The sequence below is a fragment of the Saccopteryx bilineata genome, chromosome 6 (assembly GCF_036850765.1).
Source record: "Saccopteryx bilineata isolate mSacBil1 chromosome 6, mSacBil1_pri_phased_curated, whole genome shotgun sequence".
NCBI classification, from domain to species: Eukaryota; Metazoa; Chordata; class Mammalia; order Chiroptera; family Emballonuridae; genus Saccopteryx; species Saccopteryx bilineata.
In genome coordinates this window covers 107,011,351-107,030,852 of record NC_089495.1, presented here as the reverse complement: position 1 = coordinate 107,030,852, position 19,502 = coordinate 107,011,351, and the positions used below count along the sequence as shown (strand labels likewise).

At 39.0% G+C, this 19,502-nt stretch overlaps 1 protein-coding gene across 1 annotated transcript in view; it reads left to right on the top strand.

Annotated features, from left to right (window-relative positions):
• KPNA3 (karyopherin subunit alpha 3) overlaps positions 1 to 19,502 on the top strand; it is a 105,125-nt gene that overhangs the window by 639 nt on the left and 84,984 nt on the right. The window lies entirely within an intron of this gene.

Genomic DNA, 19,502 nt, shown 5'->3' with positions numbered 1-19,502 from the left:
CCTTCTGCGAGCTGGGCCCAGGCGGGCGGTGGCGGCCCGCAGAGGGGGTGGGGACCAGCCGGGTAACTGACTTGTTTGAGGGTGGTGGATGGGGGAGGGTAGGATGCGCCAGGACCATTTTCTTATATTCCAGTGCTGTCCTTTGGTCCAGTCGTGTTGAGCTGCCCCAGCTCATACTCCCGTTACTGCTGGCATTTGGAGCAAGCTGAAGGTGGACAATAGTTTACCATCTATTGTGTTGAGGCTTTGGAAGAGACGTCGTTTCGACCTCCGCTCACAGGACCTGTTTTCTTAGCATTCCTTGCTTGTAGTGAGGGTGTGCATAGGATAATTTCTTTTGACATGTTTTACTGAAATAAATTGGATACAAAGGTTCCTACGGCCTTGTTTATGCCTGTTACAACAAGCTGGTAGAATTTCCATGTTGTTGCCAAACTGTAAACATTAAAATGGTCACTCCGTTCGTTGCTACATAGCATGTTGCCATTGTCTCATTCAGGTGACATTAGCAGGTACTATTTGCACAACGGCTTATTGAGGTAGCGCTAGAGGTCTCTCTGCAACTACTACAAGCAGTGTAAGTGGAATGCACAAACTTCACTGGGACTCTGACCTCTGGATTTGTTAGGTGGAAAGTAGTTTTAGTTCACAGCCTCCTTTTCTAATATGAGTTGAGATGATTTGCAGTTTTGTAATTCTTGCTAAGGGACCAGTGTGAATAAGAAGTGTGCATTTTATCCACTCATAAAGAGAGGAGGTGTTGGTGCAAATATACCATTCAGCATTCTGTTCTGTAGAAGAACAGACAAAACTGAGGCCATTTTCCAGATCTACAATTTTAATACTAATTCGGAAAAAACCTAAGGAAATGCTGTGGAATTCCCATTTGAATGAGACAAAAAGAGGTAGGTCATTTGTCTCTGTGTCGCTCATGGTTAAATTTCTTTTGTGAGAAATACTTCCAAGCAAAAGTGAAATTTAGAAATAGCAAGAAATTTTGGAACTGCCTTTTGTTATTGGTCCACTTGATGAAAGGAGGTAATTTTGAACTTTTTTAGTAATTGTTCTTAAAGCTCACCCCTATTATAAAGCAAAACTTAGGTAGTTTGAAAAATACCCATCTTGTTTGTATAAAATTCTTTCCTCTTTTGGATACTAATACAGGTTACTGTCTTATTATTTGTCTTCTATTTTGTTCTGAGAGCTGAGTGATACCTAGTAAAGACTCCTGCACATAATAGGTACATAATAAATATTTGCAGATTACCTGAATGTCACCAGTGACTTCTAGAATTATAGCTGTTTACTATGTGACTTCTAGATTTCAAGCCTTTCAACTTGAAAATATTGGTCACAACCACATTACATTTCCCAGGATGTATTAGGTTAAGTAAGGCATGAAATAACAGATATTGAAATGATAGTTCTATATGGTAGACACTGTACTAAGTTTTTCTACCTCATTTAATCCTTATAACAATTTTATGAGCTCTAGGTATAGCATTATCCCTTCTTTACAGAAGGAAAGTACTTTAGATGAGAAACTCAGGTGTGCTCATGTAGCCTGGACAAGGTCACAAAGTGGCTGTGGACATTCATTCATTAATTGTTAGATGTCTAACAGTGTCAGGTCTTGGGTATACAAAAGGGAATAAAATTCAGTCTGTACCTCAAGGAGTTTACAACTCAGTAGGAGTGATAGAAAAGTAAACTGTTATTATAGAGTAGTACATCAATATGTGTATTCTGAGAATGCCTAAGAAGATCCTAACTTGGAGCTGAGCAGTCAAGGGAAAATGGGTGAATGGGATTGAGTAGATCCTGAGGATGAAAGAAAGTTGGCCCAGAAAAGGGAGAGTGCAAAGAAGAGGCATTCCATACTTGAGGGAGCAGTAATTGTGTCCTGGGAGAATGTAGAAGGACTCCTGAGAGAGAAGGGAGTGCTCGAGATGGGACTAAAGGGTGAACTGGGGTCAAAGCTGATCTAATGCCTGTATTTTGGATTTAGGTGTAACTAAGACTAGACACCAATCTAATTTAGTCTTATCCATTAAAAACTATATTACAACACTACAGCATAGCTCTGTGACTTAAGTAGTTGTGATTATCAGTCTGTTTTAAAACAGTGTGATGCACTTGGAAGGGATATCATTCCTACCTTTTCATGTATAAGATAGATGAAAGGTAAAACATTATAAATTATACAGCCAGATGATGCACAAATTAGATACCAGGTGCAAGAATAAAATACATATTTTCTAAAGAAAATAAAAGTGTAGAGTTATGCCAGGGAATTGTGAGTGGGGAGAGGCAATTTCAGAGTCGTTTCGTCAGGAATGGCTTCATAGAAGAGAGATTGGTGAGTTTTTTAGGAAGTATTTCCTAAATTTGAACAGGACACATGAGAAATTAGTGAACAAATACCCAGCTGAAATAGAAGAGAGTGCAGAGCTGAGATTGGTGGTCTGAGGAAAGGTCTGTGATAAACAGTTGCTTGGAAACTTCTTGATAGGGAGATCTGAAGGAATTTATTTTAGAGTTAGAAAGTGTAATATGATTAGAACAATGGGAAAAGGTGACTGGCCGTAATATCTAGAATTAATTCTGGAGTCAGTGCTGTTCTCCTGTTTACAATGAGGAATTTTCCAAAAAATTGAAACTGAGGATGGTCATGGAATGAGGATTTGCATCTCCTCTTTTTCCTTTTTCTTCCTCTTCTGTGTCAGAAGAGGGGGATAAAGGTTATCCTGAAATTTACAGGTGGAGGTAGGAGTAGGGGTAATTATCACTGATAGCAGTTGGGAATTTGAGTAGGGGGAATGGGTTTTGTAGCTAAAACTAGGAAACAGTGAAAATAATTACTTTTATTTGGTCTGAAATGTGTGTTTTAATGCCGGACATTTTCATGTAAGGCATTGGTTCATAGGCTTTTTTCCTTTTTAAAAAATATTTAAAACTTTTCAAATATGTTTATAGAAAAGCACACAAACCAAGTGTTTCATTTGTTATAAGGATAGAACTCAAACATTCAGTTAACTCCCATCCCGATCAATTTTTCTTTTTCTTGCACCTGTATACCTCAAGGATATGACATTGTCATCATTCATAATAACTAATAATAATTATTTTAAAAATCTTAACATTACTGACTTTACAATGTACCTGTACAAAGTGCTTTATATGTATTATATATTTAATCTTCACAACAATCCTGTGAAATACGTACTATTTAAATGTACTGCAGAGAGAACCTGAGGCCTAAAATTCTTATATAACTAGCCCTAAATCGCAGATCCTAGACTTACAGTGAAGCCAGAACTCTTGTTCATTGTGCTATACTGTCTCTCCACTGAGTGAAGCGTAAGACTTGACCAGTGTGTGTGGAGCACATCTGGAAGTTAATTAATGGGGAAATAAATATTTAAGAAATCTTGACTATGTCACAAATACCTATTTTGATATTTTAAAACCTTGCTAATAAAAAATTTTGACATCCTATTTATCATTTGATTTATTTGCCTTTTTATTTTTATTTTTGCAAATTTTCCTTATTAGCAAGGAGCCAGTTGGTTGCATTGAAAAATAGTAACCCATATTCTTGGGTTAACACACACATTTGATGGTTTAGTCTCTAATAGTAGGTAGTATTTTTATATATTTTTTCTTATTTGCAGATTCAGCTAACACTACCAAACCTGCTTCTCTCTCCCTGGAACCTCTGTTGGTAAAGGGGGGTACTATCTGATAGTTCAAGCTTAAAACTTTGTTCTTGATTCCCTTTCCTTCACTTCCTTCACTTTTCTTTATTAGTCACTTAACAAGCCATCATATTTTTACCTTTGTTGCAAACTTTACATGCCCTAATTTAGGCCCCTGTCATTCTCACTCATACAAGTGTGATAGTGCCTCTGGTTTTTCTGTCTCTGGCATGTTCCTGCCCCAGTGTATCTTGTGGATTGATCTTTGTGTAACTTTCCTGATAAGATCATTCCCACTGCCAATAAAAGTCCTTAGCATACCACACATAATTCCACCTAAGGCCCTACCTTTTTTTTTATCTCACCTACCCCTTTTCTTTATATTTCCTTTGTGCCAGCCATGATAAAGTATTTGAGATGGTGAAGTAAACAGTACAGTTTCCTCTCCATTCCTTTATACTCTTCTATATACTTTCTCTCTTACTCTGGCAGACTTTCTCAATTCAGGGTCCTTAATATATCTCTGCAAAAACAAGATTACAATTCTGCCACATCATGCCATTATAGCTCAGAACTGTTTAGAAGTTCTCCATAAGGCCTTTCCTGGTTGACTAATAACACTTATTACTATCAGTTCCTTTTCTTTTCCTACTTGGTAAATTTACCTTTGCCTCTTTGGGATAAATTGCTGTGATATACAACAATTTGCATGTGTGTATAGCTGTGAAAGTATGTGGGCTTTCATGAAGCTCACTGAGGGTAGGGACCTTTGGCTGTAACTAATAATTTAGTGATCAGTATTTAAAATTTAATACTCTTTGAAATAAATTCTCTTTGAGAAGAGAAACTAGATAATATACCAGTACTTGAAAACACGACATTTGGGAGTGAAAAGCACGCTATTATTCTAAGATATTAATAATTTCTTTTGAGTTGACTCCATGGCAGTAATATTGTTGTCTAACCCTCCTTTGACAGTCTTTTCTGCTGTAAAGTATTTCTGTTACATGAATTAATTCATACTTGAATGGTAAAGACAAATGATGTTACTTAATACTGAATTCATGTTGGTTCCTATTTGATTCTTATCAGCACATTAACTGCTTAGCAGTCCCAAGTAGCAGCAAGTGAACACAAACAGTTGAAGTACAGGAACACAGTTGAACACAGCAAGCCCAGCAGTATGCACATTGTCCTGTACTGCCTCTTGGCTTCACTTAACCATATGTTCTGTCTAAAGGTGCTTATTGCCTCAACTGTCTTGATGTATTTCCTCTTCCTGATTTTGCAGAACATGAAAAAATTCAGGAATCTATTTCATATAGCAGATACATTATATAATTATCTTTTCTTGAATTCATTAACAATATATCATCTTTTCTTGTCTTTCTACCTCATTGATGACTTTTTATTTTTATTTTTTATTTATTTATTTTTTTTTTTTATTCTTATTTTTCTGAAGCTGGAAACGGGGAGAGACAGTCAGACAGACTCCTGCATGCGCCTGACCGGGATCCACCTGGCACGCCCACCAGGGGACGATGCTCTGCCCCTCCGATGCTCTGCCCCTCCGGGGTGTCGCTCTGTTGTGACCAGAGCCACTCTAGCACCTGGGGCAGAGGCTAAGGAGCCATCCCCAGCGCCAGGGCCATCTTTGCTCCAATGGAGCCTCGGCTGCGGGAGGGGAAGAGAGAGACAGAGAGGAAGGAGAGGGGGAGGGGTGGAGAAGCAGATGGGCGCTTCTCCTGTGTGCCCTGGCCGGGAATCGAACCCGGGACTTCTACACGCCAGGCCAACGCTCTACCACTGAGCCAACCGGCCAGGGCCTATATTGATGACTTTTTAAAGTTGGTTTTGCGAACTCTTCCTATCTGTTGAGTGTGGGCGTGCCTTGGGATTCTGTCTGTGACTCTCCTATATAGACCGTTTTTCTTGCCCACATCAGCAGCTCTCTTAGTTTAACCTTTATTTCAGGGGGAGGGGGGAATAAAAATCTGTTTTAATCTACTAGAAATTAATTACATGAGCATCACATCAGTTTGTCAAGCTCAGAGTGTTTAAAGTTATGCTCTTTGTTCTTTTATTTTTTTCTTTTTTCTGTTTATGGTATCATCATTTTCACTGTGACCTGAACTTGAAATTTGAGAGGTTTCTTGGACTCCTTCCTCATCTTCCACATTCAGTCAGATGCTAGTCATGTAGCTTGAATCTCTGTGCTGTCTCTGGATTTTGGCCCTGTCTCTCTATTCCACTGCCTCCAGCCTTCTTTCAGCCTTTATCAACAGGCAGTTTAAAAGTTGCCTCCAAATTGGTATCCTTCTTCCAGTTTATAAGATTTTTCAGTGAGCCTGATACCTGATTATGTCTCCAGGGTCAACGTCCTCCCTCCAACCCCCACACCCCTTTAAGCTCTAGCAACACTGAACTTCTTATATGCTTATACATAATCTGGAATCCCGCCCTCCTCTGCTTGCCAATGCTATTTCTATTTATTCTCAGGGCTACTCTGCTGACTGGTATCCTTCCCTGCCTCTTGTTGCCTGGCTAATTTCCTACCCCTCTTAAATACTCAACTCTGGGTTTAGCTCTTCTGAGAAATCTTTCTGAATCCCCTTCATCCTCCCAGGTTGAGTTAGGTACCCTTCTTCATTCCTGAAAGAACTCTTGAGTATTTCTCACTGTAGTTGTGATAAAACATTTAATTATGTTCTACCTGCTTCTCTTTACATTGAGCTTTTTTCAGGATGAAACTATTCTCCATTGCTTACTCCCCAGTACAGTAGCTGGAACAAAGTAAGCACTAAAATATATAATATTTAAAGATATTTCTTGAATATATAATGTAAACAATATTTATAATATATAAAGATATTTCTTGAATAATATCCATACCAGGTAGCATCAGCACAGTACTTTTTCTAAAATATATTTTTAAGCTGACAGTTTTAATCTTTTAGTGCCTTTTCCTACTGCTTCCCAAATTGAGTCCAACCTTTTATTTCGATTGGAAAGTATTGGAAGAGTAAGACGCATAGTGAAATAATTTCAAAAATTTTTTAATTTTTCATCATAAAAATTCTAATATATAGGAAAAGTAAGAGAGAATGGTATAGTAGTCCCATATGCATATCACTTAGATTTAATAAGAAACAATTTGCTGTATTGCTTAATCCTTTGCTCATTTGTGTATAGCAGACATGGCATTTTACTTCTGAAGGCTTAAGGCTACTTCTCTAAAAGGTAAGAATGTGTTCTTGCTTAAATATCACGTCACTCTGACAGTAATTTTCTAACAACATCTAATCTAGTCCACATTTAAGTTTCCACAGTTGTGCCTTAATTTTATTTCTTTTTTACATTTGGTCTTTAGAAACATGATTAAACAAGATCAGATCACATTTGGTTATGTTTTTTGTTTCCTTTAATCTAGAACAAACTACTCCCACCATTTTTTTTATTGTGGTAAAATATATAACAAAATTTACCATTTTAGCCTTTTTAAGTTTACAGTGACATTAAGTACGTTCATATTGTTGTATAACCATCATCACTATCTACAGAACTTTTTCATCTTCCCCAACTGAAACTGTCTCCATTAAATAATAACTTCATTCTCCCTCCCCCTCTGGCAACCTGCCTTCTACTGTTTGTCTTTATGAATTTACTCTAGGAACCTCATAAAAGTAGAATCATATAATATTTGTCTTTTTCTGACCGGCTTATTTCACTTACCATTATGTTTTTAAAGTTCATCCATTTTGTAGCATGTGTCAAAATTTCCTTTTTTTATGGCTGAACAGTCTTCTATTATATGTTTATACCACATTTTATTTATCCAGTTCATCCATTGGTGGATATCTCTGTTACTTTCACCTTTTGGTTGGAATTTTTGAGACTTGTTTGGAGGTTCTAGCAGGGAAGCGCAGCTATTCATATACCCTTGACCGAAGAACGGTCCTCTCCTCTGTCGGGGAAGGTCGTCCTCTTTGACCGAGCGCGCAGCTTGGGGAGGGAAGCACATGGAGCGGTGAGGGAAGAAGGGGACACCCGCCTAGCCAGCCAGATCAGCTGAATCAACCCTGGCGATCAATGGGGTGACAAGTGTTGCAGCCAGATCGCCCTCACATCCTTGGTGGGCATTTTTAAAATTCCATCAATTTGTGAAAGAAATGAGGTCAATTTTTATTGATTAAGTTGAACCACACAAAATTGCCATTTTTGAGATTCAAAACAGCCAAGTATCTGTAATTTTATATAGTTCAAACAAATAGAATATCCTAATTACTGGATTTGTCTATTTCTTTGTGGTCTTAACTTGTTTCTCCTATCTCCTAATACCTTCTGGATTTTCTGTAAACTGGAGGTTAATTTTAAAGTCTGAATTATTTTAAGTTTAAACACGTTTTGATTTTAAAAAAATATTTCAATTGGTGATGCTGTGTATTTTAGAATATATTACAATAGTGATACTAAGATTTATTTATTTATTTATTTACAGGGACAGAGAGAGGGATAGATAGGGACAGACAGAGAGAGGGATAGATAGGGACAGACAGACAGGAATGGAGAGAAATGAGAAGCATCAATCATCAGTTTTTTTGTTGTGACACCTTAGTTGTTCATTGATTGCTTTCTCATATGTGCCTTGACCTGGGGACTATAGCAGAGCGAGTCACCCTTGCTCAAGCCAGCAATCTTGGGTTTAAGCCGGACACCTTGGGCTTCAAGCCAGCAACAATGGGGTCATGTCTATGATTCCATGCTCAAGCCTGCGATCCGCACTTAAGCTGGTGAGCCTGTGCTCAAGCCGAATGAGCCCATGCTCAAGCCGGTGACCTCAGGGTTTTGAACCTGGGTCCTCTGTGTCCCAGTTCGACGCTCTATCCACTGTACCACCACCTAGTTAGGCAGTGAGTTGATTTTTGATAAAGGTGCCAAAACAGTGCAAGAAGGGTAATAATCTTTTCAATAATTGATACTGGAGCAACTGGACATCCACATGTAAACAATATTGGACGTCTACCTCATACAAAGTTGATGAAATACCTGAATATGAGAAGGAAAACTATAAAAGTCTCAGAATAAAAACAGAGGTGTAGATTTTCCTTACTTCTGATTGAGCAGTGTTTTCTTAGTATGAAATTAAAAGCACAAGTAACAAAAGAAAATATCCAAACTGGACTTCATCAAAATTAAAATATTTTTGTGTTTCAAAAGACATCATTAAAAAAGTGAAAAGGCAACATACAGATGGGAGAAAATACTTGTAAATCATATCTCATAAGGGATTTGTATGTAGTATATATAAAGAACTACAATTTGACAATAAACAGATGATTTACTTTAAAAATGGACAAAGGACTTGAACAGATAGCTTTCTAAAGAATTATGCAAATGATCAGTAAGCATATGAAAACATCCTCAACATTATTGATCATTAGAAAATGCAGATCAAAAGTACAATGAGATATCACTTCATACCCACTAAGATGGCTAAACCAAACAGATAATAATATAAAGTGTTAGAGAGGATATGTAGAAATTGGGACCTTCATTTACTTCTGGTGGGATTGTAAAATAGTGCAGCCACTTGGAAAACAGTTTAGTAGTTCTAAATATTAATCAGAGTTGTCATGTGACCCAACAGTTTTACTCCTACACAGCTGTGCATGAGAAATGAAAATGTGTCCACCAATGTTTATAGTAGCATTATTTATAATAGCCCCAAAGTGGAAAAAACCCACATATCTATCAGTTGGTGAATGAATAAATAAAATGTATGTCCATATAGTGGAACACAATTGACCCTTGAACAACGAGGGGTTAAGGGTGCTGACACCCTACACAATCGATAATTTGTGTATAGCTTTCAACTTTATCTGTCCTTCAGTATCTGCAAGGGATTGGTTTCAGACTACCCTCCCCCACAGTGGATACCAAAATTCAAGGATGCTCAAGTCCCTTATATAAAGTGGTATATAAATCAATGCATACAGTTGGCCCTCTGCATGCACAGATTCCCAACCACAGTGGAAAAGACTGTTTTCAATCCTCAGTTGAGTCCATGAATGCAAAACCCAAGGATATGGAGAATTACAGAGGGCTGACTGTATACTTATTGGGGGGAAAACTCCATGTTTAAATGAACCCATACTGTGTAAACACATATTGTTCGAGGGTCAAGTGTGTTACTCAACATTAAAAAAAATATGAAGTACTGCCCTGGCTGGGTAGCTCAGTTGGTTAGTGTTGTCCCTATATGCGAAGGTTGTAGGTTTCATCCCTGGTCAGGGCACATACAAGAATCAATCAGTGAATGCATAAATAAGTGGAACAACAAATCCATGTTTTTCTCCCTTTCCCTTCTCTCCCTAAAAAGATCAATAAAATTAAAAAAAAAAAAGAAATGAAGTACTGATAAATGGTACAACATAAATGAGTCTCAAAAACATGTAAATAAGCCACAAAAAATGGGCACATGATTATAATTTCATTTATGTGAAGTGTCCAGGCAGTCAAAGTCATAGATATAAAAAGTAGATTAGTGATTGCCAGAGCATCGTCCCGAAGCACAGAGGTTGCCAGTTTGATCCCTGATCAGGGCACATACATGAACAGATTGATGTTACTGTCTCTCTCTCTCTCTCTCTCTCTTTCTCTTTCTCTCTCTCTCTCCTTTCCTTTCTCATTAAAGTCAGTAAATAAATGTCAAAGTTAATTAAAAAACAAAAAGAAAATATATAAAGGACTCTTAAAACTCAATAACAAAAAGACAGCTCAATTCAAAAATGGGCTATGGACTTGAAAAGACATTTCTCCAAATAAGATACACAAATGACCAGTAAGCACATGGAAGGATACTAAACATCATTGGTTGTTAGGGAAATGAAAATCAAAACCGCAGTGAAACCCACTAAGATGGCTAAAATTATAAAAACAGATAGTAACAAGTGGTGATGAAGGTGTATGTGGTGAAATGAAAACCCCCATTGTTGTGAGATTATAAAGTAGTGTAGTCACTTGGGAAAACAGTTTGGCAGCCTCAAAAGGCTAAATATTAAGTTAACTATGACCCAGTAATTCCATTCCTAGTTATATACCCAAAGAAGTAAAAGCATATGTGCCCACAAAAACTTAAGCATATTTATAATGGTCAAAAAGTAGTAACATCTAGATGTCTCTCATCTGATGAATTAATTAATAAAATGTGGACTTTCCTTACAATGGAGTATTATTCAGCAATAAAAATGAAGTACTGCTAAAAGATAGCAACATGGACAAACCTTGAAAAGATTATGCTAAGATCTTAACAGTCACAAAAAACAAATACTGTATGATCCCATTTATGTCCAGAGAAGCAAATCAGTGGTGACAAAATTAGTGATTTCATAGACTAGGATGGGAGAATGGTTAAAATGGGGTAAGGATAACTGCTAAAGTATACAAGGTTTCTTTATGTGCTGATGAAAATACTAAAAATTACTGCATCATACACTTTGAATGGGTGAATTGTATGGCTGTTAAAATAACAACAACAACAAAAAAGTAATGGTTACACTGTGATATATTGACTAAACCAAACCTAGGCAGGCAAAACAATACAGTATACTACTTTAAATGGATATTTCCCTGTACGTATTTAAATATTAACTAGATGTTAATATAAATGTATTGTTTATAACCTTACTGAGAAGTATGTATCAGTGCATGTTTCAGAATTCATTAGAAACAAATCCAAATGGTCCAGTTTTTTTTTTTTGCATTTTTCTGAAGCTGGAAACAGGGAGAGACAGTCAGACAGACTCCCGCATGCGCCCGACCGGGATCCACCCGGCACGCCCACCATGGGGCCACGCTCTGCCCACCAGGGGGCGATGCTCTGCCCATCCTGGGCGTCGCCATGTTGGGACCAGAGCCACTCTAGCGCCTGGGGCAGAGGCCACAGAGCCATTCCCAGCGCCCGGGCCATCCTTGCTCCAATGGAGCCTTGGCTGCGGGAGGGGAAGGGAGAGACAGAGAGGAAGGTGCGGCGGAGGGGTGGAGAAGCAAATGGGCGCTTCTCCTATGTGCCCTGGCCGGGAATCGAACCCGGGTCCTCCGCACGCTAGGCCGACGCTCTACCGCTGAGCCAACCGGCCAGGGCCTGTCCAGTTTTTAAGATGTAGTTCTTAATTGAAGCCGTAGTATTATATATGATATTCTAGAAAGGGCTTTTAGAGTGAGAAATGAATAGGCCTATAGGGCTGTATACAGAATAAAAGAAAGAACAAAATGGATGGATAAAGGAAGAGACCAAAGAGGATGATATTATAGAAGTCAAGGATATGCGAATGAATGGTTAACAGTGTTTTCCTGTAGATATGCCGTGTATGGATTGTATTCTATAAATAGAAGGTTCCTGATAATCTTGGCAAGAGCATTGTCAATGAAATTTTGGATTGGAGTGGGTGGGCTAAATAACTACTTTTTCAAGAATTTTGGCTAAGGAGGACAGTAGTCAAAAGAAAATGTGCTGTATTTCCCCATGTATAAGACAATTTTTCCCGAAAAATTTGAGATCTAAAAACTGTGAGCATCTTATACAGTGGTTTTAGATTTTTTTACTTGCATTTCCCGCTTTTTCGTGTGGATGAGGAGTTGTATGAATTTTATGATGAATAAAACTTGAGTTCAGTAACTTTCTGTAATATGTTTTTGTTTTTTCAAATTTCAAGCCCCCAAATTAAGGTGCATCTTATTATACATGGGGAAATATGATAGGTTGAAGAAGGGCTTTTAAAAAATAAGGTAAAAGAATTGAGGTTACTTAGGATAGTTGGAAATAGAGGTTGAAAATAGAAGAGGAAATTCATAAAGCAAGATCCCAGAGGAGATGAGAGCAAAGACAGCCATCTCTTGCACCATCTTTGTGTAGGATGGAAGGAGACAAGGATATTTGAGGATGCAGGTTTATTGGGGATGAGATTGGGGAGATTTGGATTCATGGTAGGAAGTTGAGGGATTTGCAACTATCTGTTGCTATCTGTTTTTTTAATAAGTAGGGAGCTTGAGAGCAGTAGCCTTTTGTACAAAATATAGCGAGGGAAGCCTGGAAAGATTTCCAGACAGCAAGCTTTGAGAGCTTAATTGAGACTTAGAATTTGTTAATACCCATAATAGAAGTTGAGTCATTTATTTTATTTTTCTTGCAGCATTTAGCCACCCAGCTTTTGGAGTGAGCATTAAAGTGGCCCAAGGTTAGCTTTTGCTAGGGCAGTAAGATAGAAATGGGGCAGAAGTGTGGAAATATGAGGACTATGTAAGAGGAAGCAAAATAGGAAGGGGTTGATAAATTGGGAGAAAATCAAGGTGTTAAGGGATTAAAGTAATCTTTGTGGATCTAGGTCAATCTGTTGAATGGCTAATTAATGGGAAATTATTTAATGCCTTAGTTGGATCTAGGGAGAGTTTTGCTGTTAGGGTCAGATTCCTCAAATTAGAGAACACTATAGATAGTGTTTAAGTGAAAGTCTCTCCCCATTGTAAAACATCCAAAATTTATTCTAATTGGACTGGCAGGTTTGTGGCTGGTTCTTGATGAAAGAATCTTGAGTCATGGTGAAACTTAAACTTAGAAGGAAAAAAAAGAAGACGACTCTTGGTCTGTCTCTGGTCAGCCTCTTGCGTTATTTGAATGGATTGTTGAAGGCACCAGGAATTTTGTCAGGACTTGGTGTGGGGAGGAAAACTGAGCCAGCTGCCAGAGTCTTCAATGAACATAGGGGAGATGGTGACAGAAATGAGAATGGACACAAGGTGATATGATTAGATGGCACTGGTCTTGAAGTGGTATAGAGATCCATTCTGTTTACCCTGACACAGGCAGAATATGGGAGCATATTAACAATGGTGATGAAGACAGCTAATATTTATTGAGGGCTTTCTGTGCCAGACAGTACTCCTGTTATAAACACTTAGCATTAATTTGATTAATTTATCTCAGTAATCCTGTGACATTGCTATCTTCATTTTATAAATAAGGTAAGATAGAAAGGCCCATGACATTCCCATAATATCATAAAGTTTTCCTGTGGGGGACCAGAATTTAAAACTAGACTTCAGAGCGGAAGTTTCTAAGTACAGTGCTGTGCCATTAACAGTGCACTAAAGTAATTTATCCAATGTATATGTATTTGACGTGTGTTTAATAAATAGTATTGTTTGTAAGTACCTTAGGAAAATTGTTCATTTGGATTTTTTGGTCCTTTCTAATTTGGTGATGATTGTGTTATTACATGTTTTATGCAAATGTTAGCCTTAGAGTGGTGGTTCTTAAGAGTGTGGTTTCTGGACCAGAAGCATCAGCATCTGTATCATCTGGGATATTGTTTAAAACAAATTATTAACCTTCACCCCTGATCTCTACTCAAGTAACTCTGGGAATGGAACCCAACAGTGTGTGTTTTAACAAGCCAGGTTATTCTGCAAGCTAACATTTGAGAACTACTAGCCCAGTGCAAAGAGTGGTCTGAGAAGGTAAATAAGAGTTTGAGTTAGACACTGGGGTGGTATTGGGATTTTCAGTGTTTTTTTTTGGATCATGGTATGTGAATTAAAATCTGATGGAAAATTAGCATTAATTTATACAGTACTTTGCATGGCTGCAGTTTGGTATGTTGATGCTACTGGGCACAAACGAAGATGGGGAGGCAGAATGTCAGTGTATCATAAACTTTAATTCAGAATGCATGGTGGTGCAGCAATAGAGTTACTTTCTTTCCTCTTTTTGTCATGTATATTTCATCTGAACACTGTTGGTTATCAAATTAAAAACTGACTACTTTATGTTAACTTCACAGTATCTCCTTGCAGAAGACAATGAATCCAGTGTTAATAACTCAGGGTTGACTTCCTGCCCCAGGAAAGTACATTTCTTTCCTGGTGGAAACCCCTGGGGGAAACCATGGCCGCTGCCACATCCCCGCCTGTGCATGGCTACTGGATAGCTCTGCCCTGCCCTTTGCTGGGTGCTGGCAGGCTTGCATGTGCCCGCACACATGCATTGAAACCTGATCATCGAGCACATTATATGGGTTGTTAGGTTCCACTGGCCCTTTGGGAAGTCTGGGGGCAGGACAGTCAGAGACAGGGGTCCCCTTCACCCAGCTCTCTGGCCAGTAGGCAGTCAAAGGGCCCATGAGAGTCTCGAGCATCAGGAGAGGCCACCTACATATGGAGAATGCCCTAATGACCCTTACCTGGCCTGTCAACCCTCCTTTCACTACAGAACAGGCAGATGAATAAATACATCAAGTGTTGTCAGGAGAAGGGTAAAAAACTTGGCCAGACTCTGTCCTCAGTGCCACTTCCAGTCACTGCAGAAATAGTCCATGCAGCCTAGGCACCTAGGCAATACTACACTTGCAGAACCCCCAGGACGTGGGGCAGCCCCCCACTCTGCCCATCCCTTTGCCACAACCACTAAGATTCCAGCAGCAAGATTTGCTTGGTGAGCAGTCAAGCAAGGTAGGACGACTCCAGCCAACTGGAAATGTAGCACTTTCCACATTCTAGAAGCATCAGTATTGTTATTTTTCCTATAAACATTTATGAATTTTGTAATTTGATATTAAAAAATAGGTAACGTAGATAGACACAAGTTTTAAAGCAATAATAAAACAAAACTTTGTGAATCTAATTTAAGAACCAGAACAAAAGCTGCCTGTGTTTCCTCTCTAATCCCATCACTTGTTTCTTTTTTAATTGTTTTCTTATTTTTCAATTACAGTTGACATACAATATAATAATAGTTTCGTGTGTACAACCCAGTAATTAGATATGTAATTTACTAAGTGATCATCCTGATAAGTCTTGTACCCATCTGACACCATGCAAAGAGAATATTCTTTACTGTTTTCCCTATGTTGTGCTTTATATCCATCCCCATGAGATTCTGTAACAAGCAATTTGTACTTCTACCCCTCCCACCCCAAGTTAGAAGCAGGGAGGCAGTCATACAGACTCTTGCATGCACCCAACTGAGATCCACCCAGCATGCCCACCAGGGAGCAGTGCTCGACCCCTCTGGGACATTGCTCTGTTGCTCGGAGCCATTCTAGCGCCTGAGGCAGAGGCCATGGAGCCGTCCTCAGCTCCTGAGCCAACTTTGCTCCAATGGAGCCTTGGCTGCAGGTGGGGAAGAGAGAGAGAAAGGAAGGAGAGAAAGAAAGGTGGAGAAGTAGATGGGAATCAAACCTGAGACTTACACATGTTGGGCCAATGCTCTACTGTTGAGCCAACCAGCCAGGGCCGCAATTTGTACTTCTTAATACTTTTACCTTTTTCATCCATCCCCTAAACCCACCTGGCAATTGTCAAAATATTCTTGTTATCTGTGAGTCTGTTTCTGTTCTGCTTGTTCATTTATTTTGTGTTTTAGATTCAGTTGTTGATAGATGTGTATTTATTGCCATTTTATTTTTCATATGTTTTATCTTTATTTTTTTCTTCTTAAAGAAGTTTCTTTAACATTTCTTGTAATTCTGGTTTGGTGGTGATAAACTCCTTTTGTTTTTTCTTGTCTGGGAAGCTCTTTATATATCCTCTGATTCTAAATGATAGCTTTGTTGGGTAGAGTAATCTCGATTGTAGGTCCTTGCTTTTCATCACTTTGAATATTTCTTTCCAATCCCTTCTGGACTGCAAAATTTCTGTTGAGAAATAAGCTGATAGTCTTATGGGAGATCCTTTCTAGGTAATTAACTGCTTTTCTCTGGCTGCTTTTAAGATTCTCTCTTTGTCTTTAATCTTTTGCATTTTAATTATGATGTTTCTTGGTGTGGACCTTTTTTGTTTCATCTTGTTTGGGATTCTCTGTGCTTTCTAGACTTGTATGTTTATTTTCTTCATTAGATTAGGGAAGTTTTCTGTCATTTTTTTCAAATAGGTTTGCAATTTCTTGCTCTCTCTTTTTTTCCAGCACCCCCATAATATGAATGTTAGTACCCTTAAAGTTGTCTCAGATCATTTTTTGGATTTTTTTTTCTTTTTGCTATTCTGATTGGGTGTTTTTTACTTCCTTATATTCCAAATTGCTGACTTGATTCTCAGTTTGATGTTCTCTACTGTTGAGTCACTGTAAATTATTCCTTGTTTCAGTTATTGTCTTCATTTCTGACTGGTTCTTTTTTATGGTTTCTATTCCTTTTTTATGCTTATTATTTCTTTGTTGAAGTTCTCACTAAGTTTCTTGAGCATTCTTATAACCATTGTTTTGAACTCTGTGTCTAGTAATTTGCTTGCCTCCATTTTGTTTAGTTCTTTTTCTGGAGATTTCCTTAGTGCTTTCATTTGGGACATGTTTCTTTGTCTGTTTTTGGCTGCATCCCTGTGTTTGTTTATATGTATTAGGTGTGCCCCTGTGTTGGCTTTGGGCATTGATTTGTTGTAGTGGAGCCTTGTCACAGGAGGGTGGCGGGCAGGGAGTTGATCCCCAGGTTGCTGCTACTACAGAGGAGGAGCTGTTGTGCAGGAGTTGACTCTACAGAGCATGACTTTCCTCAGTGGGGCTGTTGTGCTCACTAAGTGTGCCCCTTGAGTGTGTCTCTCATCCCATCTCTTGGGATGATCTGAAGTTGTCTACCTAGTTTACTAGCTCTGGGACCTCCTGAGAGGTGCAAGATCAGCCACTGCCTGTGACCTGCCTGGGGCCACTCTGCACAAGCTACAGAATGATATGCTGATGGCTGCTACTTGTGCTGGGCTTGGAGGTGGCCAGGAGAGGCCAAGCTGTGAATCAAGGGCACCTGCCACTAGAGCCGGGTTAGGGACCTCTTAGCAAGAGGTATGTGATACATAGAGGCCAGATACTGCTTGTTTGAATGATTTTAGGAGATTCCTAAGCATGAGCCAAAACAGGCTGTTTGTATTGAAAAGTCACTGCAAATGGCTTAGGTGGACCTGAAAGTTGGGTAGGTAAGGTCTCAGGGAATCACCTGGGCAGGGCAGATAGTGAGCCAGGTTATGGAAGCTCAGATATGGGACCTGCCTGCCAACTCTGGGGGCAGTATCTCAAAAAAGGAACAATAGCCTCTGCCAGCACTTTTGTCTGTCAGAAAGCTGCCCCTCCACCCAGCTCTTGCACTGATGCCCAGTAATCCAGTTCCTCCCTGTATGTCACTGGTTCCTTTCAAGCTGCTGCCGCAGTGTCAGAGCTTAGAGGGAGTGAGTCTAAGTAAGTGTGTGTGCAGGCCCTATCAAGAGAAACTGCCTGGGACTACCTCAGCTCTCTCAGTCTGCCATAGTCCCTGCTGGGGACTATGCCAGAAGTTACAGGGACTTCTATTCCTGGATCTGGAACCCTGAGCTAGGGTGCCTAGTGGGGCTAGGACCCCTCACTCATCAGAGAGCTTCTGCATCTAGATATCCTTTCAGATTTTAAACTGCCACACATAGATGTGGGACTAGCCTGCTCTGTCTACCAGTCTCTCACTGTGGCTTCTTTTTACATGCTTAGCTGAAGGGCTTCTGTTCAGCCAGATTTCAGGCAGTTCTGAATGATAGTTTTTCTGTAGTTTAGTTGTAATTCTGATGTAGGTGTGGGAGGATGTGAGTACTGTGTTTATCTATGCTGCCATCCTGACATCTGTGCTGCCATCTAGACCAGGTATCCCATCCATATAAATATGAACTATACATATTTCGTTTCTGTATTCATTCATGTAGCTCTAGCTCATTCATCCTCATTTCTGGTAATAATCGTTGCCGCAGACCAGCGTGGCTAGTAATTGTCCAGGTCCTGAGTGAAAATGGTGCGGAATGAAGAAATAAACTCAGAGAGAAAAAGGATAGGATCGGGAGGTCTCTTTGCAGCCTTTAGCTTGCAAGAGCAGAGAAATAACCCCAGTCTGCTTTATTTATAGGGCAGAGTAAAGTCATTAGCAAATTAAAAAGATGTCTGATACAAAGAAAGGCAATTCAAGAATTCTTCCCATTCTTACCAAGTGCAGAAAACTCCCACCATACATAACATCTTAACTTCACAAAACAAAGGGTAAAAAGAAAACTGCATTTAGTCTCTCCGAGGGACAGGGTGGATAGGACGAGTAGAAACACTCCAGCATCACAGCTAACATGGAGGTGTGGGAAAGAACTTAGCCTTAGCAACTTAACCAAGCAAGTGAAGTGGGGAGTTGGGCAGACTGTCTGCTTACTGCCAGTCCCCCCCACCTCTATCCCCCAAAAATCTAAACCACAAGGATCCTGTCAGCTTGCTGTCTCCAACAAATTGTTATATATCATAATCTGTTTATTGTCTTTTGAATGAACATTTGAATTGTTTTCAATATTTTTGTTTTTATTTTTTGCTATTATGAACCAATAATACCAGAAACCACTTGTATATGTCATCTCATAGTGCATACATGCAAGGCTTTCTTTGGGATTTATACCTTGGTGTAGAATTGCTGTTTTTGGGTGTTTTTCCACTTTTGCAGATTTTGCTAAATTGTTGACCAAAATGGTTGTGCTAACTGACCTTTTACCAGTTCCTCTATATCTTCATGAACACTTCCTGTTATACCTATTAATATTTGGCAGTCTTAAATGGAAAATGCTATCTCAGTTTGCCTTTTTCTGATTAATGAAGTGGCCCACCTTTTCATGATAATTATTGTTTTATCTTCTATCAAATGCCTTTTCTTTCTATTTTTTCTGTTGTCTTTTCTTATTGATATGTGAGTTCTTTATATATTCAGGGTATTTGTTATTCACTATTCATGCTACAGATATCCTTCCTGTTTGGCTTATCTTTTCACTTTTTGTGTG